This window comes from Pygocentrus nattereri, chromosome 13 (assembly GCF_015220715.1).
Source record: "Pygocentrus nattereri isolate fPygNat1 chromosome 13, fPygNat1.pri, whole genome shotgun sequence".
In the NCBI taxonomy this organism is placed as follows: domain Eukaryota; kingdom Metazoa; phylum Chordata; class Actinopteri; order Characiformes; family Serrasalmidae; genus Pygocentrus; species Pygocentrus nattereri.
Genome location: NC_051223.1, coordinates 42,117,537 through 42,139,814, shown reverse-complemented (window position 1 = coordinate 42,139,814; position 22,278 = coordinate 42,117,537). Strand labels below are relative to the sequence as shown.

General features: G+C 44.0%; 1 protein-coding gene across 6 annotated transcripts in view; it reads right to left on the bottom strand.

Annotated features, from left to right (window-relative positions):
* Positions 1–22,278, bottom strand: part of si:zfos-911d5.4 — an 89,374-nt gene that overhangs the window by 55,640 nt on the left and 11,456 nt on the right. The gene's annotated exons all lie outside the window — the stretch shown is intronic.

Here is a 22,278-nt window from a genome sequence, read left to right as displayed (position 1 = left end):
GCACAACTACGAGATTCAGAACCGAGAGGTTCTTATCATATTTTGTTTCCATGGGTTTTTAGTGATATGTTGAGAAAATGTAACAGTGTCTATAAAAATTCATGACACTTGTATATATAATGACAATTATATATAAATAAAATGTAAAGATAAACAAAAACATAAAAAAAGAAATAAAATAAAAAAATCATTATTTGTAATAATAGCATCATACTAATAGCTTAATATTTAAAAATAATAACCATTTTTAATTTGTACATTTGAATGAACACTATAAAAACTACAATATTCAAATATAAAATTAAGTTAAGCAAATGAATAAATATAAAAAGAGATAAGAACTAATTAAAAAATCATTTAAATCTGACCAAATTATTATCATTATTAATAACAGAAAATTTTGTTTGATATTTTATTTATGCTTTTGGGTGAAATACTAAATATAACGCAATAAAGAAAACACATCCTGTGTTGGAGCAGGATGCCGTGTTTTCTCCCTGTGCTGTGGAAATTCTCAGCTGCTGAACCTTTAATGACGTGGCCTGATGTCCCACACGCTCCACGAGGCGGACGAGTTTCCCACTGTTGATCTGCTGCTGCTCTGTTGGAATGCGCCTGCGCTGACCAGCGCAGGACGGTGAAGGGAACAGATATCGTTTATATAATAATTTAGATATAATTCAACCTTTTATACTCATGGGTATGTTTCTGTTTTCCCAACTCTACAGGCCGCAATACTAAGGCAAATTTTTCAGTAACTGCATGAAATAAATGAACATTTTTTAATAAAAGATCCTCAAATTAACAGATTAACACGTTTTCTGATCTCCACATTTCACTATACGCTCACGATTCACTGCTGAGAGCCGAAAATCTGCGCCGCTCTTTGTGTTGTTCTCTAAAAGTGATGTTTCCAGAGCAGATCACTGAAGAGACGCCGTCTGTTTATAGTTTAGAGCCCAGATTTGGGGAAAAACGGCTCGACTTTCAGTAGAAAAACAAACTGAGTTCAGCTTCTTTTATTATAAGGGTCTGATGTATTTAAACAATGTCAAGGTTTCAAAAAGTACCATTAACTCCATGCAGTCCATTTATGGAAATTATGCTGCAGCTCCTTTTGAATTTACCGTAATTCACTGAATTGAATGAGGCACAGTGCAGGACAGCCATCAGAACAGAGCTCATATCTCAGACTTAAAGGCAAATTAACCCCCAACGCCCTGGTTTACTTCACTCTAGGGCTGATTATTCAGTAACTACAGGGATTCAACGCAAACGAATGGACTTATTACTAGGTTATAGAGGTGTGTAATAAAACTTGCTCATGCTTGTTAAGGGTTTAAGCAAAACAGTCTGTTTAGTTCCAAAGGGATAAAGAGAGGGTTAAAAATGTGCATTTACCACTGAACTGGCACATAAAATGGACTAATCCTATGAGCTGTCCTCAAACCTGTGACCTGTGAGAAAAATGTAAATAAATGTGGGATTTGGTCTTCGTATGTTTACTTAATCCAAAACACCAAAGTGACCAGTTACTCGGACGACAGCGCCCAACAAATATCCTAAATATCACAGCGTCCTGGACACGCTGTCCACTCCGAGCTGCATTTGTTTCCGTGCGCCGGCAGCTGTCGGACCACTCGAACGGCGCATCTGAAAACGAAACCTGGGAGGAGGCGTTCGGCTGAACCTGGGGACGCACGAACTTGACAAAAGCTCTTGATTCGTTTCAACCCTGCAGATGTATGACTTGCAAATTTCGAATTCATTATGCGAAGCGGCCAATTGGCGGCGCCGACTCACTGACAAATATGCAAATTCATCCACTCCATCCACTTCACTCCTTTGATTCCAGCCAATTAAAGCAAAAGCTGCTCTGTATGTATAATTAAGTGCCTGTGCTGCGGCGACTCGCCCGACTGGATAAATGAACACTTATTGATCTTACTTCAGTGTCTGTCGGCCGTATCCTACACCCAAAAACTCCAAAACAAATAGTCATTTAAGAGCCGACCACTGCTGGGCCTGCAAGCCCGCTATAATTGATATTACCAACAAAAGCGGCGAAGACTTAGTGAGAAAGCCTGCAATTAGCAATCGCGGCACTTAGACCTTTTAAAGTTGCTGAATGCGTCCCATTCAGACACGACTAATGATACGGAACAAAAAACTTACACCAGACGAAGAGCAGACGCCAAAACACCGTCTGATTGAGTAATAATGGCTGTTGCCTTTAGTCGAGGCAGCAAAAGGAAGATAAATAAATGTAAGAGATGTAAATAAATGCAGGAAAAAAGAAGCCAGGGGAAATTGCTCCACTTGAAGCACTTGAGGGAGAGATAAACACATAAACAAAGGCAGCAGCCTCGTGTCTGTCCCTGAACAGGTGCCATCTGGTTCTCCGTTTAGAGCGGCGGCCCCGGCCTGTGGCCGTCTTGTTCTTAAACGTGGTCATAGCACCCTGTAAATCAACCTAAATGGATAATAGAGATGGTAAGTAGTTCATTTCGAATTCAATGCGACTAATTCAGTTTTGTGGCAGAGAGATGACGCACAACAGTAGCCGCGTATTCAAATCCTCGCCCATTACAGGCCCGGCTGCCCCTTCAAAACACAGGCAACATGTCCTGATCCCTATTATGCAAGAATCGCTGTCCGTCGTCGGGAACTTGACGAATCTGTTATGTTAATCTCCATCTTGATTTTATTAAGTGTGCTTGAAGCTGCATTGCCAGCAGAAGCAGCATGTGTACACAGTCCTCGCGCCTCAGCCTGAGCTTCATCTGCATTCAGGCACCAGCGGCTCTCGCTGCGGCTAATATCCCCACTGTTCAATATGCATCTGCAATCAAAGTGCTGATGGAGGACTGAGTGGGCTTCCCTCTGAGGGTCTTCGGCGCTCGTGCTTCTGCAGTGCTCTCCTCGCCGGTAATTGCGTGTGTTTAACTTTTTTCTCTGTGGCCTCCTGAAGCCACTTCTCAACCTAATTACTTTCAATCAGCCACTGGCCTGAAGAGCTAATTACAGACATCCGTAAAAATGGGAAGCAATTTTACTTTCCATAGATGAAATAAACGCCATACGCATAAATACACTTCCTGGCATGCAACTTCAACGGGGACGTTTGAGGGTGTAACTTTCTAAAACTTTCTGAGGACACTGAGCTACACTAAGATTTCTACTTCATTGTACATTAAATGGTTGGTTATTTTATTAGGAACCCCCAACCTGTAGGCCCACCTTGCTGACGTACAGTTAAAGTGTTTTTCCACTCCACAATGTACCAAAAGCTTCAGCACCAGAATGCAGAAAACTGGAGTTCCATTAGAAATAAGTCCAGTAATAGTCAGTTTTCATACCTATTCAAGGTGGGAGTCGTCCTCTGTTTTTGGTTATGTTTAGTCACCGAACATAAATTTTTAAGAGACCCTTATTAGTCTCACAACGGGGAACCCACCGTGCAGTGAAACACCACATACACTCTAGTGAACACACACACACACACACTAGGGGGCAGTGAGCACACTTGTCCGAGCGGTGGGCAGCCCTATCCGCAGAGCCCGGGGAGCAGTTGGGGGTTAGGCGTCTTGCTCAAGGACACCTCAGTCATGTGCTGTAGACTCTGGGGATCGAACCAGACCTTCTGGTCACAGGGCCAGTTCCCTGACCTCCAGCTCACGACTGTAAGTGCAGTAGTCAGCACTATTATTCATGTCAGCGTTAGTAGTGTTAAGCTAAAATATCCAGCAGGGAAATGTCAGCTATTTAGACACTTTAGCACAGGGGTGTCAAACTCAACCACTTAAAGGGCCACATTAAAAAATCTCAACAAATCAGAGGGTCACAGAACATCTGCGTCTTCACTTCATTCACAGTTTGCTATAACCTGAACTTTAATATTTATCCAAAATAAAGCAAAACGTCAACAGCAAAATATAGACGCCTGTAGTACATCTTAAAAAATTAAATGAAAACTTAATATTAAAAATAAAATGTTAAAAAAGTCCACTGGAGGTCAGTCTTTTGCACCTACCCTGTACTTGAACTGGTGCACATTACGCTGCAGTGCATACTGGGACTGAAACGGGTGAAATGGGCTAATAACAGAAAATTAAAATCATTTTGTGGGCCTCTCTCAAGAACATATTAAGTGAAGCAGAAGTAGAACCTCAAGCATCATTGGTTCCCATTTCTTACTTTTTAAAATGTAGTTGAACGACACTCTGAGAGACCGTAGCTCATCCACTCACTAGTATATTTCACAAGTGAATTTTTATCAAACGTGCATTTTAATTTGAACACTTTCTTCTTGGCATTCAAGATATGATGGCACTGTGTTCCAGAATTGGCCCAGTAATTCTTAGTAATCTGAGAGCTTTGCTAACTTTTATAAATTTCCATTGAAATAGATGGGAACAGCTTCACTAGAACTCATATTACAGGAGATGATTTCACAGTAACTCACTGTTCAGCGTTAGGCTGGCTGCTGGGTGATCAGATGAACGCTGGTTTGGAAAAACAAAGCTGCTGAAAATCAGACCTGAAACTAAACTCTCCATCCACTTCATCTCAAAGGCCCTGCAGCTCCTCCTGCCTGGTGCACAGTTAGAGACTGTAGCTCATCTGATGATGTACAGTTTGTGTTTGCCATCCTCCAGCCCTTCATCACTGGTCAGTTTCTGACCGCAGAGCCGCTCTTCCCAAATAGCAGCATATATCGGTCCGCTGGCTTGATGAGGTCGGCACCCCACTGACTGTGTGCCACTGCTGGTCCCCCTTCAGACCACCCAGATGACTGTCCTGCATTTTTTAGTCTCCTCAAATAGATTTTAAATGCACAGAGACTTTTATTTTAGAAAATAAACTAAGACAAACAACTAGTTAGTGTCACTACTGCAATGAGAATGGACCACCACCCAAATAACATCTGGATAGCAGCAGTCCAGAAACCCACCAATGATAAACGGGGTGGATAAATTGTACAACAACAGAAGTCTGTAAGTGTATGCCTGCACAGTGGGGTTTCTAATAAAGTGGACAGTGTTTGTTGAAGCAGGTATCGGCTCAATCAGCCTCGCTTATTAAAGAGAAATTCACAGCGTCTGGCATTCAGGCATATTCACATTCTCAAAACCAGCCAAACAAAAACATCATGCTACTAGTTTTGTTACTGCTGTTAAAAAAGCAAAAGCACACAAAGGTTTTCCGGCCGCTCCGTCGTGTGATGATATTCATTAGCCGATCGGTCCGATGGCTTTTGTGCCGTCCCTTTTAGCTCTATAGGCTCGTGTCATTCAGCGCTAAGCAATGGCAAAAGGAATGCAAGTGGTCGTCAAATTAACATTGTAGAATCTGCCACTGGCTCCTTTATGAAGTGTATTCTGAAATGTATCCGTGGTGACTGCGCTGCTTCTCTACCTGCGCACAAAACCCTAAACAAAAGAACAACGCACTCATTTGGGCTGTGACGCCCACTCATTACCAAAAGAAGGTAAAAGCTCGGCAGGGTCGGATCTTTCATGCTCATAGGGCGTCGAGAGGAGATAAAACATCAGAGCATCCGAGTCGCCGAATGCCTGTTTGTCACAGCTGTTTGTGATACAGCTTCTCAAACCTGATCAGCTCATTCACTAAAGGGCCTGTGAAAACTGTATAAGCCTGTAGTTACTGTGAATCTCTGGGCTCAATTTTAGGGTTCAATTTCTAAATCTTTAAACCTTTAAACTGCTTACCTATCATCCAGTTATTGATCCTAAGATTTATTATTGAGCAACTACCATGAATTATTCAGTATTTACTAGGCATAATTCAGTAACTGCTATAAACTACAACAGCAGTGACTACAACAATCTATTAAGTACCCACTCTATATTCATGAGTAACTGCTAAAAACCATTTTTAAATAAGAAAATTGCTAAAAATTGACTAAGAATTATCCATTAACTGCTATATGACTTGATCACTTCACAGCAAGAAGGGTCTGGGTTCGATTCCCTGGCTGGGTGACCAGGGTCTTTTCTGTGTGGAGTTCACATGGTCTCCCAGTGTATGTGTGGGTTTCCTCCCCATCCAAAGACATGCAGTCAGGCCAACTGGAGATGCTAAATTGCTCCTAAATGTGAATGTGTGTGTGATTCTATACGTCTGTCTGTCTGCCCTGCGATGGACTAGTGACCTATCCAGGGTGTTTCCTGCCTTCCACCCAATGACCTCCAGGATAAGCTCCATCTCCCTCTCATGACCCAGACAGATAAATGGCTTAGATATAACGTGGGTGTGAATTAATCAGCTACTGCTGAGAAATATTCAGTATCTGCTCTAAATCATTCACAATCCACTACGCAACTATTATATAAGCGATGTAGATACGAGGGTGAGGAATTACACTGTGGGTCCCTAAACACAATTAAATCAACCAGGTAGCAAAAGTCCCCTAAAGAACCTTTCAGCAGAACCTTGCCAGTTCTGTGAGATGTGTGAGTGTGAAGATTCTTTATTAAGGTAAAACCTGAGGAACCGTTATTTTTGGGTCTGTTGTAGTTTAAGCTGGTAGTCCAGTTCTAAATGGTTATAATCTCACTTCGCAATCAGTGCCAGACCAAAACTCCACCTGGGCACTTTGTGTTGACAGAAGGACAGAAATGGTTGAACTCGGCCGTCACCTGTAAGTGGACACATGATGAATTAGCGGCGGTCACAAGGTCCTGCCAAGCCTCGTTCAAACACGCTCCAGCTCCACACTGAGCGAATACTGGAAACCCAATAGATGGTCATTAGCCTCCGCAGAGAAAACAAGTTTAGGCCGTTTTCCGGCAAACGGTCAAATTTACCCCGACGTAATCTAGTCTGCTGCCGCAGTAGCCGGCCTGTTGACGTTTGCTTTGAGAAATATCATGATTCTCTGCCGTATCAGCCATGGCAAGCTGTCAATTAAGCTGCAATCTCAGTAACAACATAAAGCAGTGGCTTACACACACAAACACACACCAAAGGCAGCAGAGGCGGCTCACAGAAACCGCACGAGGCATTAGAGGCAGACTGAGAATAAACTCTGTGGTTTTATGAATCATATTTGCGTCCTGCTCTGTGTCTCGCCGTCATCCCGCTATCTCTCCGCCAGCCGGAGAACAGAACCAGAGCTCTGCTTTTACGCTCCTATTAGAGATGAATGGAGCCTTCAAAGACCCGTCATGATCAATTACTGCATGTTTCTTTTCTCCGAGCCGAGCCGCATGCCGTCTCTGTGAATTTAGATCTGCTGTAAAGTGACAGTTTGCAAGAAAATCTAATTTACACAACTTTTTCCTTAAATCAATATAGTTAATCAGCCAAGACGAGTTTGGCATCGGAAGTTTGCTTCTTTAGCTTTGCACTGGAGCTACAGGCTTCATGGAAGCTTATACCCCTCCAACTAGCGCTGTGTTGAGTGTATTGAGTCTTTCACACTGAAGCGCAGCGTTTATTATATTATAGATATTTTTTATAGATATTTTTTGTATATCACTGTTGTCAGAACAACAGAGGGAAAAAACCTATTTTATTTTTAATGCAAGTCAATGGAACCAGAATTTTTCCCAAGTAATTCTGGGCCGTTTCTTTTGGTCCATTCATCATGAAATTTATAAGCAATACAAAGGACAACAGACAGTTTCAAATGATGTCAAAAACTGGAAAATGACTAAATTTGAGTTTTTGTTCCAACAGCAGCGACATGCAACACAAAACTCAATTTATTTAGTCACAGAATAATTTATAGTAGTTACTGAATAATTGAAACCCTTAAAATTCTTTGTGTTTACATGCAAAGGTTTATTATTTATTAACTATATATAGAAGTGTGTTAGATCCCACAGACTGGTAAGAGTTTAATCTATTTAATCATTTACAGTAGTTACTATATTTCTTTGTAATTCAAGCATAAATGATCACACTTGTCTCACACTGTGCTAAATAACCTCTACCAGGCCTGATCATGTGATTTCTGATGCGCTTTTCTCTATAAACATGGACTAAAACAGGCTGCACTGAACTTCTTCACAATGAGGGGAAATTGAGTCAACTTGATTTTTCACTGATCTACTGTTCTAAAGCACGGAGGCGCAGAAACTCACAGCTGTTGCTGGATGTTAGTTTGATTTTTCATTAAACAGAATGAAAGAACGTCTAATCTTATTTAAAATCTTCAGCAGATGAACATCATCAACGTGCATTACCGGTCATTACATCACAAAAGAGCAGATTTACTAAGAGAGGCACTGGTTCCTGACGGTCTACAGACAGTTTAGGGGCAGCCCAAATCAACACAGGCACAACTCAGTCATTAGGATGACCAGCGCAGTATAAAAGCCTGTTTTACTCAGAGAAACTTCATGTTTGTAATTGTTTCCCCCCAACTCTCTATTTCTGGTAGCAGTATGTCCATATTTGGACTTTTCATCTTAAAGCAATGACTTGTTTCCTCGATATCTCAACTTAAGACTACATAACGACACATTTTGCCAAAATAATGAGGACGCTGTCTTTCGCAGTCCCTTAAGTTGTGAGAAAACTCCAACATACTGGGTAATAAGCTGGAGTCACATGATGGCGATGAAGTTTAACTAGGTTGAACTAATTTACACTGAAAAGCCCAACAGGTGCCACAACTGAGCAAGTATGAAGTACGAGCCACGCAGTACTGCGTAGGTATTATGGGCAAAAATAACGTAGATATACGATGTAAAAACACTACATTAATAAAGCGCACAGTCTCAGTTAGCATGTGCCTGTGTGTTACCTGTAAACGTAAAACATGACTCTGTGTTTTTACTGGGTTCTAATCATCATCATCATCATCATCATTTCAAGCGACACTTGGGGATGTTTCTGATTTACTTTCCTCCTTAACCTTTTTACTTAATGTTAGTACCCAAAACCTGGTTTCTCCATACATGAGCTATTTCACCAGGTTCTTCAGTTTAATGGTAGGACCTGTTCATTTCAGTGTAATTTAGTTAGACTGTCTTGGTGCTTATCAACCTGTTCATAGAACTGTAAAAGCAAGCATTGCCAAAATAATGTCAATGACTTATTATGTTGAAATCAGCAGTGTGCATAATTATTTAGAGACGAGTCGTTATTTAAAAAAATATATATTTTGACTTAGAAAGTCAACTTTCAGTCTGAAACATTTCAGGAGGTTAATTAAAGGCCACAGTCTGACACAGTGCTGCTGGAAATGGGGAACAAACAACAGTCGTCTGTTTTTCCCCCTGGTGGGAATGAGATTCCACATTGGTGTCTCTGAGCAAAACCAATAGCAGCCATGCTACCGCCAAGATTACAGAGCACAACCAAAGTAGGTGCTTCTTTAGAATAATCTCATTCCAGGATTTTGCAGAAAGATTAATGCAACACAATGAGGCAAAAGCGCAAAAGAGAAACAGCGGCCCTTTGATCTCATTATAGGCTCCAGGTCCACTTATATAGTCTACGGCATAAATCACAACAGTCACTACTTAGCTGCGTCCCAATTCAGGGCTGCGTCCCAATTCAGGGCTGCTTCCCAATTCAGGACTGCGTCCCATTTCAGGGCTGCGTCCCATTTCAGGGCTGCGTCCCATTTCAGGGCTGCGTCCCAGTTCAGGGCTGCGTCCCAATTCAGGGCTGCGTCCCATTTCAGGGCTGCGTCCCAATTCAGGGCTGTTTCCCAATTCAGGACTGCGTCCCATTTCAGGGCTGCGTCCCATTTCAGGGCTGCGTCCCAGTTCAGGACTGCGTCCCAATTCAGGGCTGCGTCCCAATTCAGGGTTGCTTCCCAATTCAGGGCTGCGTCCCATTTCAGGACTGCAGCCCAATTCAGGCTGCGTCCCATTTCAGGACTGCGTCCCAATTCAGGGCTGCGTCCCATTTCAGGGCTGCATCCCATTTCAGGACTGCGTCCCATTTCAAGGCTGCGTCCCATTTCAGGGCTGCATCCCAATTCAGGGCTGCGTCCTTCAGAGGCTGCATTTGGAGGCCGGCTGCGTCACAGTGGTGCGACTAGACGGTCCCATTTCCAAGCTCCTTCAAATGCGTCCTCCTTCTCACGGCACCGAAGGATCCGACAGGTGGATCCAGCCAACATATCCCGAGTTTCACTGCGTGCCGGCGAGGGTGCGAGAATGTAGCGGTGTCAGCAGAGGAGCGACGGCGGCTGAGGAGACGCTTTAAATGTCAGTATTGGGTTTAAACCGAGTCGAACAGCGAACGGTACAGACGTTAAAAGGCCAACATGGTCTGAAGGAAAACTTACGCTAATGTTTTGTTTTGTTTTAGGGAGCAAAGAGCCAACAGAGATACGCATCTCCAGCTCTAATAAATGAAAACAATAAAAGCAGTGAGGGTGGGAACAGTGAAATCCGCCATAGAGCAGACCGTCTCATTACAGTTCAGCCTTCACGGGTTGACACAGCCACAGGACACACCGTCGTAGACTGCACCCTTCAAAGGATGCTGCCCCTGAACTGGGACACAGCTCTTATTGCAAAATAGGGTTTGCAATGGTGCAAAATGTAAAGCTGTTATTAAAGTGCTCAGTCAAAGGAAATCCACTCCTGTGTCAATGTCAGAAGTCTGTGAGCATCTGCTATTAATGCCAACTCTCTCATATTATGACCGTATGTTTATAGCAGCTGAGTCAAAGCCAGTCCAGTGCTCAGTAATCAAGATGAGTTGGTGACCGAGTCCTGTCCTGAACTCCTTCCTCCCCGAGCAGCTGCTTCATACAGCATTAAGACCCAGACTGAAACCAGAAACACTGCATAATTACCGAGCACTAAAAGCATGAGGTGAATAAAATGACCTTCTTCTGGTTTAAAGCGCTTTTAAACACGACTTCCATTCAAAGGCCCTGCAAGAGCCCAGCTGCCTTGGGACTTTCAGTCGTGTTGAGTCCAGTTAGAACCTGCAGACGCGCCTCCAAAGCTCAGTCTGAGAAGGTGGTTGATGATCAAACCCACTGAGTGGTGTTGCGGTCTGGACTCTGGGGTGGTCAGTCCATTGTCCAGCTTCTTTGTTTGGTGTGTCCGTCTCCTTTTCTCAGTGGGGTTCTTCTTGATCAGCTACACGTCCTTTCAGACCCACAGCGCTGAGTGGTCTTCTCACAGTGGAAGGATGGACAGAAACCCCTGTGGATGTTTTCAGATCTGAAGCAGCTTGATCTTCTCCTCTCTCTCAGAGATCAAAGCTTTCAGTGCTGTTTATCTGATGGGGGCAGTTTTGGGGTCGACCAGCTCTTCCAGGTGGTTGTTAGGAGGCTCATTTTCTCTGGAGCTGTTAATCAGCTTTTGAATTCCAGTCTTGGAAGCTCTTGTTTTTCCCATTTATTTTCCTTTGCCTCTCCTTTCTTACACAAGTGGATTATTTCCCCTCAGAAAAACCTGAAAAATTTGTACTTAACGGCCATTTTCACTGGAAATTAAACAAAGCGTGGTCTCTGACTTTGGTGGTCTTCAGCTGTACTGAAAAATCTTTCTGATTAATGGACGTTCACCAACATCTATGTTGTTATCATAGATATTTATATGTGATGTTAATAATCCACATTTATTTATAGATAAGCTGTAAATAAATCTAATGTCAAGAGTTAAGTGATATCCAGAATTCATCATATTTCATAAATCCAGAGCAGGCAGCTTGACGGAAAAACTGACATACATGATACAGTTTATTATTTATTCATCTTATTTATTTGTTGTTCATAGATTTAATGAAATATAGAATAAATAAAACATCTAAAATACCTACAGAACAGACTATGATAATTAAATTACAAGAAAGTCACAAAAAGTATTAGTTTGTATATATAGTGTGTATATATATATATATATATATATATATATATATATGTGTTTATATATTATGAAAGTACAGACCCATGGGATGCGTACTGAGCATTAACGTACGGGTTTTTCATCCAGACAAACTGCTGATGCTCCTGTTCTCTTGTGTCTGTGGAACATTAAACCTAAACGGTGCGGTAAACCATTTGCTCTGAGAGGCATTAGAGGAACACAGACTCTTTGATGACGGAGTGGAGCTCATCATTTCCATCTTTGCTGCCGTCGCTCAAGTGCTTAATGCATCATGGGCCGTCTCTCATGTGCAGCACAGCAATGCTTAATCGATATTGCACTGTGTTTAGTTTCTCGCAGTGTGTCCTTTTCCCTTCAGAGCTCAGACGTTAAAACCACCCACTAATAAAACCTTCAATTTATCTCCGCCACTGTCCCAACCGCACGGGCGCAACCAGCACAGAAACACCTGCTGCTCCGACAAGCCTCAGAAGTGTCCTACTCTGTCACAGAGCTGGAACCTTTCTGCCTGTGGGTTCCGGCAAACAGAACCAGAATTAGAATCAGTCGTTAGCCAAGAACGTTTTCATAAACAGGTCACTTCCTCAAACAAAGACCAAAAAAGCTGCTTTACCCATTTTATGCCAAAGAATCAGCCGTCCAAGTGATAAACAGTTAAAAACATAAAAACATGAACATGAAAATGGGAATGGGAAGATAGGAATGGGAAGATGGGAATGGGAAGATGGGAATGGGAAGATGGGAATGGGATCTACACGTTTCATTACTGGCATCCAGAGAGAGCAGCAGTGGCTGTATATACCATTTATATCTCAGGCTCAGTGGTTCTGCACCATGACTGACTGACTCGCTCTCAAACCACGTTCAAGCAGCTGCGCTTCAGCCTGGAACTACGGATGGTCTGAAGGGTCAAACTAGACTCTTAAAAAAGGTGGTTCTTCAAGGGTTCTTTAATAAAGGAAATGGTTCTATATATACACTCAAGCAACCCTTTGCATGGTTAAAGGGTTCTCTGCATCATGAGAGGGTTCCTCAGACTGATGGAGAATGTGCTGTAGATGGTTCTGTGAAAATGGTTCTATACAGCAATCAAAAAGATCTTCCATTGTTATGGTGTCAAGCTTGTAACAAAAGAAGAACCCTTTTGGGTGTGATATAGAACCCTTTTCAAAAGGTTCTACATAGAATCATCTACAACACATTCATGCATTCATGCACATTTCCATCAATCTGAACATTTTCATGGTGCAGAGAACCACTTAAGCATGCAAAAGAGTTTTCTTTACTAAGGAATCCTTAAAGAACTTAAAGGGTTCTTTGCATCCTGGAAGGGTTCTTCAGCCTGGACGGAGCATATGCTGTACATGGTTCTATGTAGAACCTTTTTGAAAATGGTTCCATATAACACCCAAAAAGGTTCTTGCATTGTTACGGTATCAAGCTTGTAACAACAGAAGAACCCTTTTTGGCGCTATATAGAACCCTTTTCAAAGAGGTTCCATATTGAACCATCTACAGCACATTCATGAACCTTTTAATCATGCAAAGAGTTCTTTGAGTGTTTGTGACTTTCTTTACTAAGGAACCCTTAAAGAACTTTTTTAGGGCAAATGCATTAACGATGTTTAAAAAGTAGTAATTAATGCGTTAACCTTGACACTACTTAAGCTCCTGTCACCAAAATTGAGTCATATCCATTGTTTCTGCTCTAAAACTGGGTTCCACGTCTTTTTTCAATGACAGCACCACATCAGCCTCTTAAGAGAGTTCCTGTCCATTTTAGCCCACTTAGCCCACTAACTGTGCTTCCTGTCCAAGCAGAACACTACACTGACACTCCCACCTTCCAGGATGAGAACTGTTGGGTGACTAGAACAGCAGACATGATGGGACAGTTTGACTGACCAGCAAAACCTTTTTACAGCATAAAAATCTGAATGAAAGTGGCGTCTGTGAGTTTTTTAACTTCTTAGTATTTGATATTTCACTCTTTGGCTTTAACGACCGAGCAGTCGAGCTGGCATGGACTCCACAGATCAAATCCCTGAGAGTCTGAACACGAGCTTAAATGATGTGTGTGTGTGTGTGTGTGTGTGTGTGTGTGTGGTGGTTTAAGTTTCAGCTCTACCGATTTTTAACAACATGCATAACAACAAACAGGATGTGTGTGTGCAGGTTATTTAGGTAATAAACAGCTACAGCAGAGAAAATCAATACCCCACTATAGACGGTTCCACTACACAGATCTAGTTCACACCAAAGCCATCAAACAGGCTTCATGTTTCTGTAGTGAAATATTGCCGCTGTTGTGATTTGCGGTGTGTAACCCTGATCCACACCGTGGCCTCAATTCACAAATATTTCTTTGATAATAACGTATCATATTTTAACACAGCAGGTCTCCCCGGACTGGAGAGAGGGCCCATGGGAAAGCGAATGATGCAAGCAGTGAGTGATGAGCAGATGGGTGGCTGTCAGCCTGAAGGAGGTTTCCTAATGTAGTCACAACACAGTAGAAATGGGCCTCACGTCAATAAAACCGCATCCTAGCCATTCTGACCACTCAATGGTCAGTATTTAATAATGGACTCTTAGCTTAAAGAGCCAATATCCTATTTTTCTTGTATTACAGCCACTTGCACGAACCAATAACAATTTACATGACTTTTACATCAATTACACGATTTTCCAACCTGCTAGAACAGACCATTTAGAATTAAAGACTGTGCACGTTGTGTTTAAGGCTAAGATATGTAAATGAACATTTCAGCGTGAATGGGCGGGGCTAAACCACCATTGGCTGAAAAGGCAGACAAATGTAAATAGTCATTCTACAGTAACGTCCACTGTTCTGTCTCTCCATAGGAGTCTCTGGTGTCACTGACCGTCATCGGTGTTCCTCATAATAGAGGAAACACCAGAGACGTTTTTAATGATCAAAGCATTTTACAGAACATCAAACCACACGCTGTCCATCAGGGAACGTCCACTAAAATATGGAATTTAATCCATTTGGGTTTCTATTTTTTCACAGTGACCTCAGAATAAAGTCGGTCACACCAGTGACGTCAGCTAGAAGCTTCATATGAGATCATGAGCTGAATGAGAAGATCTCTGAGAACTGAGAGACACAGTGGGGGATATTCTCTGACGAAGCTGAAGTGGCTTCCTATTCAATAGCTTCTTCTTCAAATACCCGTTCCACCTTAAATGGTGCAGCAGTTATTAGTGCCAGAATGTAACTACTGCACCACTTAAGGTGGAATGGGTACCTCAGCAAGAATCTGGCAAACAGGAAGCTGCCTTCAGCCTCGCTGCCCTGCCTCACGTTTACAACTCAGCACATGGAAAAATCACAGAAAACCAGCTGGATTTAATGCAGTGAGGACTGTTGGCTGTGAATTCCAGAGCTAACGGTGAGGCTAATGATGCACTGCATTCAAGACAGTGCATTCCCGTCTGCACGGGGCCTATTTTTGTTTTTTCGGTGACATTACAATGAAATGAGATGACAGTTTATGTTACAGTTAACACAGAGAAAGTTCTAGCATTACAAGACTGCCTGAGAGGCTGCGTCCCAAACAACACGCTAGGCCACTTCACATACTTCACTACTGAAAGCACTTTTAAGGGTAGTGTATGACTTTTCCACACTATTTAGTGTGGCAGGAAGCTATTTGGGACATGGCCTGACGTGTTTTAGTGTTCGCCGACCCAAAACCATCCTGGTTCTGTAAGAAGTCACACACAAGCCATTTGCGTTGTTATTTATTGGCCTTGCTTGACTGACCTCAGGGTCAATGCTGGTAAAAGTGAACCTCACTACCAACCAGAAGCCCCGACAAGGCCAACGTTGAGTCCAACGCTGAGTCCAACGCTGAGTCCAACGCTGAGTCCAACGCTGAGGCCAACGCTGAGTCAAGCTCTGAGTCCAACGCTGAGTCCAACGCTGAGGCCAACGCTGAGGGCAACGCTGAGGGCAACGCTGAGTCAAGCGCTGAGTCCAACGCTGAGTCCAACGCTGAGGCCAACGCTGAGGCCAACGCTGAGGGCAACGCTGAGGGCAACGCTGAGGCCAACGCTGAGGCCAACGCTGAGTCAAGCTCTGAGTCCAACGCTGAGTCCAACGCTGAGGCCAACGCTGAGGGCAACGCTGAGGCCAACGCTGAGGCAAGCGCTGAGTCAAGCGCTGAGTCCAACGCTGAGGCCAACGCTGAGGCCAATGTTGAGGCCAACGCTGAGTCAAGCACTGAGGCCAACGCTGAGGCCAACGCTGAGTCCAACGCTGAGTCAAGCACTGAGGCCAACGCTGAGGCCAACGCTGAGTCCAACGCTGAGTCAAGCGCTGAGTCAAGCGCTGAGTCCAACGCTGAGGCCAACGCTGAGTCAAGCTCTGAGTCCAACGCTGAGTCAAGCGCTGAGTCCAATGCTGAGTCAAGCTCTGAGTCCAACGCTGAGTCAAGCGCTGAGTCCAACGCTGAGTGCAACGCTGAGTCAAGCACTGAGTCCAACGCTGAGTGAAGCGCTGAGTCCAACGCTGAGTCAAGCGCTGAGTCCAACGCTGAGTCCAACGCTGAGTCCAACGCTGAGTCAAGCACTGAGTCCAACGCTGAGGCCAATGCTGAGTCCAACGCTGAGTCAAGCGCTGAGTTCAACGCTGAGTCAAGCGCTGAGTCCAACGCTGAGTCCAACGCTGAGTCCAATGCTGAGTCAAGCTCTGAGGCCAACGCTGAGTCCAACGCTGAGACAAGCGCTGAGTCCAACGCTGAGTCAAGCGTTGAGTCCAACGCTGAGTCCAATGCTGAGTCAAGCTCTGAGTCCAACGCTGAGTCAAGCGCTGAGTCCAACGCTGAGTCCAACGCTGAGTCAAGCACTGAGTCCAACGCTGAGGCCAATGCTGAGTCCAACGCTGAGTCAAGCGCTGAGTCCAACGCTGAGTCAAGCGCTGAGTCCAATGCTGAGGCCAACGCTGAGGCCAACGCTGAGTCCAACGGTGAGTCAAGCGTTGAGTCCAACGCTGAGTCCAACGCTGAGTCCAATGCTGAGTCAAGCTCTGAGTCCAACGCTGAGTCAAGCGCTGAGTCCAACGCTGAGTCCAACGCTGAGTCAAGCACTGAGTCCAACGCTGAGGCCAATGCTGAGTCCAACGCTGAGTCCAACGCTGAGTCCAACGCTGAGTCCAACGCTGAGTCAAGCTCTGAGTCCAACGCTGAGGCCAACGCTGAGGCCAATGCTGAGTCCAACGCTGAGTCAAGCGCTGAGTCCAGCGCTGAGTCAAGCGCTGAGTCCAACGCTGAGTCCAACGCTGAGTCCAACGCTGAGTCAAGCGCTGAGTCCAACGCTGAGGCCAACGCTGAGGCCAATGTTGAGGCCAACGCTGAGTCAAGCACTGAGGCCAACGCTGAGGCCAACGCTGAGTCCAACGCTGAGTCAAGCACTGAGGCCAACGCTGAGGCCAACGCTGAGTCCAACGCTGAGTCCAACGCTGAGTCAAGCGCTGAGTCCAACGCTGAGGCCAACGCTGAGTCAAGCTCTGAGTCCAACGCTGAGTCAAGCGCTGAGTCCAACGCTGAGTCAAGCTCTGAGTCCAACGCTGAGTCAAGCGCTGAGTCCAACGCTGAGTGCAACGCTGAGTCAAGCACTGAGTCCAACGCTGAGTGAAGCGCTGAGTCCAACGCTGAGTCAAGCGCTGAGTCCAACGCTGAGTCCAACGCTGAGTCCAACGCTGAGTCAAGCACTGAGTCCAACGCTGAGGCCAATGCTGAGTCCAACGCTGAGTCAAGCGCTGAGTTCAACGCTGAGTCAAGCGCTGAGTCCAACGCTGAGTCCAACGCTGAGTCCAATGCTGAGTCAAGCTCTGAGGCCAACGCTGAGTCCAACGCTGAGACAAGCGCTGAGTCCAACGCTGAGTCAAGCGTTGAGTCCAACGCTGAGTCCAATGCTGAGTCAAGCTCTGAGTCCAACGCTGAGTCAAGCGCTGAGTCCAACGCTGAGTCCAACGCTGAGTCAAGCACTGAGTCCAACGCTGAGGCCAATGCTGAGTCCAACGCTGAGTCAAGCGCTGAGTCCAACGCTGAGTCAAGCGCTGAGTCCAATGCTGAGGCCAACGCTGAGGCCAACGCTGAGTCCAACGGTGAGTCAAGCGTTGAGTCCAACGCTGAGTCCAACGCTGAGTCCAATGCTGAGTCAAGCTCTGAGTCCAACGCTGAGTCAAGCGCTGAGTCCAACGCTGAGTCCAACGCTGAGTCAAGCACTGAGTCCAACGCTGAGGCCAATGCTGAGTCCAACGCTGAGTCCAACGCTGAGTCCAACGCTGAGTCCAACGCTGAGTCAAGCTCTGAGTCCAACGCTGAGGCCAACGCTGAGGCCAATGCTGAGTCCAACGCTGAGTCAAGCGCTGAATCCAGAGCTGAGTCAAGCGCTGAGTCCAACGCTGAGTCCAACGCTGAGTCCAACGCTGAGTCCAACGCTGAGTCAAGCGCTGTGTCCAACGCTGAGTCAAGCGCTGAGGCCAATGCTGAGTCCAATGCTGAGTCAAGCTCTGAGTCCAATGCTGAGTCAAGCGCTGAGTCCAATGCTGAGTCAAGCTCTGAGTCCAACGCTGAGGCCAACGCTGAGTCAAGCGCTGAGGACAATGCTGAGTCAAATGCTGAGTCCAACGCTGAGTCCAACGCTGAGTCCAACGCTGAGTCAAGCGCTGAGTCCAACGCTGAGTCAAATGCTGAGTCCAACGCTGAGTCCAACGCTGAGTCCAACGCTGAGTCAAGCGCTGAGTCCAGCGCTGAGGCCAACGCTGAGTCCAACGCTGAGGCCAACGCTGAGTCCAGCACTGAGTCCAGCACTGAGTCCAACGCTGAGGCCAGTGAAGCTGGTGGGTGGAGGATGTTCACACAGCATGATCTAAACACAAGCCTTAATAAAGCCGTAAAAATTCACGATCCATGGGCCCCTAATCCCAAACGTAGTCGGTTAAATTCAAAAAAATGTTTTGTAAAAAATGGGTGCTCAGACTTTTTCAGACCACTGTACGTGTTTGTAATTGTAACATTAAAAGGACACAAATTGCAGCTCAGTCGTGGAATCGCCCACAATGAACCCGATAGGTGGTTATTCTGCGCACTCTGGAAGCTTCAGTTGAGCCCCGGTTGGGTCTGAAAGCGCCACGCTGCCGTGGAAGGCTCTACAGATTGGGCTGTAAGGCGAGAATCTCCAGAGACTCGGTCACCTCTGACCTCAGCCAGTCTTTAGCCTTGACTTCACTCCATCAACATGGCACTAAGTATTGTTCTGTTTGACAGGGACAAAATTAAACACCACCCAAAGCTCTGCCACACCACCTCTCAGCGCCCCTTCATTACTCTCCTGTTTTCATTATTTACAGGGAAAATATTGTTTCCACAAAAAGGAAAAAACCTCTCCCTGATATCATCTTATCCTGCGTCTTCCACTGACTCCATTCTGATTTATTTATTTGTTTTCCTCATCGTTTCCTCTGCGCTGCAATCGGTTCCCGATTATCTCCGCTTTGCATGCACGGAGCGCTGCTACACTATTTACTTCATTAGCCAAATCAATTAATTGCCGTTCCCGTTAAGCAAACTACCCAGAAACCCCCGGAGCACCCACCCATTCAGGCAGCGAGGAGGCTCGAAAGGCTGCTTTTAGGCCCAGCATTTACATGCAATTATCTTCTTATACAATTAACTGGATTGGGCTAATGAGCATCTTGCAGGCAGGCAGCGTATTGGGCCCTGAATGGCAGAGCTGAGTGAGTAATTGGCGGTTGGCATGTCGACGTTAATGGGAGTGATCTGGAAAAAAAAAACGGTCCAGAGAAGACGGCAGAGACGAGAGGCACTTAGACGAGAGGAAGAAACAAATGCTCAACAGTCAATGACACAGAACCGCCCAGCAGACTGGCTTAGCATTAAACAGGAATTTCACCATTTTTTCCAAATCTCTGCATAATTATCTGGTTCAGATGTAATGAGAGTCGTTCAGAATGATTGGTGTGAAACACTTGGTTCTAGATAAACTTACAGATCCAGAACTTCTCACAGTGGTGGTGATGGGAACCAGACGTCCCTCTAAAAGCTCCTCACAGAAAGTTCCTGAGCTGGTTCTGAATTCACTGCCTGATGACTGAGATGCTGTTTTATGAGAGTTTTGATATGTTTTTTGGCCCAAAACGCATTTTTTAAAATTGAGCTACATGCAGGGTGTTTTAGGTTAATTATTCGCCACTAATTTACCCTCATCAGCATCACTTATAAAAACATCAATCAACTCTGAATGACACTGTTTACGTCTCAACCACTGAGTTATGAAGCAATTTTTAAAAATCCCCTTTAAAATCTGGCTGTGTTGTGATATCATCAGAAATATGAAAAAGTAGAAAAATATTTCCCATAAAGGATTATGTATATATATATAAATATATATATACTGTATATCGAATAAAAAAGAGTTGTAATAAATATAATAACAGAAATGTGAACCAAACATTCTTGGCTAACTTCATTTCTTGTAAATAAGAGACAATGAAAAATATAACTGTAAACAAACACATGAATAAATCAATTTCTGCCCAATGTGAATGTGATGTAAAGCATTAATAAAAAACAAGCAAATGTATGGAAATGTGTGAAAAACTCCAGAAATAAACCTGAAATCTCCCAAATCAACATCATTTGTCTCAATATTTTAACACAGCATTAAAGGTTCAGTGTCAACAACGAAAACGGAGACACAAAGTTTAGTCCTGAAAGCAACTTTACACTAAAAATAAAGTCCAAATAAAACAAGTGCAGTAAACATGAGGTCCTTCTTTATTGGGCCTGATTGTGTCATGCTCTCTCAGGACCGGCCCACCTGACCTAAATTTTAGCCTCTGAACTAAAACTCTGACTGAAAACTGAAAACATGACACTAAAATATGGGAACTCTTCAAATCTGCAGCATCATTTCAATTCTATACAGGGAATGGATTTTAATTTATTATTATTATTATTATTATTATTAAAATGAAAAAGCTCACAACTGAAGTTACATTTTTTGCTAATTTTACGTACTTAGTGTTTCCAACACCCCATCAAGATAATGTCTTACGCAAAACACCAAGTCAAATGAAAGGTTTTGTTGATAAGCGAACACAGAGAACACGGCGTAAACATTTTAGTCCACATTTTCTATTTATTAGCCAAGTTTACCAGTTTAATAGAGAATAATACACCATAAACATAAAGTGTGCCATAACTTCTTTACATTTTGCCTTTTATCTATTTTACCTGTTAAATTCCGTAAATAAACAGTAACTGTGCATTAAAAGGTGCAGAAGTGTCTCTGCGAGGATGTGCACACAACTTCTGCACATTTTGTTCCATTTTTACTAATTTCCAAATTATTTTATATTGTTATTAATAAACAATATTAGCTGCTTTTATTTCAACATGTCTGGTTCCTCTGGTTAGTTTGTGTTGTATTTCCTCAATATTTAGAGTTTACATTCACTGCCACCATCATGCCTGATGACCGCCTGACCAATCAAAGACTCCAGCTGTTAAGAACTGACCAGGTGCCTTGAATCACATCCCACCCCACTAACACTGGAACCAATACATCTGTGCTTTGTCCGTTACTCCGTTGGGCCGCCTGAACACTTTCTACCTGTCCAACGTGTCCATCTGTGGCTTTGCCTAAAACGTCTAACACACCGGACTAGTTCCACACGGCTGGACCTTCACTTCTCTGCGTATCTCCAGATGATCACACTTTCAGTGTGGAAAGGAACCTACTTTATTTCTCAGCTCCATTACAGTCATTAACATCTGGCATTAATTCAATTAATTTGACGTTAATTTCACGCTGTTGTGTTGCTTCAGCTCCTGTACTGCTTTACTGCTGCTCACACTGCTCATTCAGAGCTTTATCGTTTCATTTTGGAACAAAAGGATCCAAAAAGACAAGAACAGAACCTTAAAACTTCACTACACTGTTAGAATTGAAGGTTCTGTTCAGGTACATTTATCCTTCATCCAGGTACAAACAGTGTAGATGTTCCCTCAGAGGTTCTACAGTGGTTCTAAGGTCTGACTGTGGAGCTTAAATCAGGTTCTCCAGGTGAAAAGTTGGTATTTGTTCCTGGAGGCGAGGCGAGAATAAAAATAAAATATGTAAACAGAAAGTTATTACTGGTTTATTACAGCTGTATTAATGCGTTTTACAAACTGCACTTCAATCAGCAAATTTCAACGGCTACACAGGAGTACAAGACATGAACAGACGGTCAGCTTGACTTGCTCTGCATCATTTGGCTGCAGTGCCATCTATTGGTGAAGGAGATTGTGACCACGGAATCAGACTCACTATAGTGGCCGAGTTCACCGGCAAGCAAGAGAATTTGTAGGTACACAAAAAAATGTACTACACAGAAGAACGTCTCGTC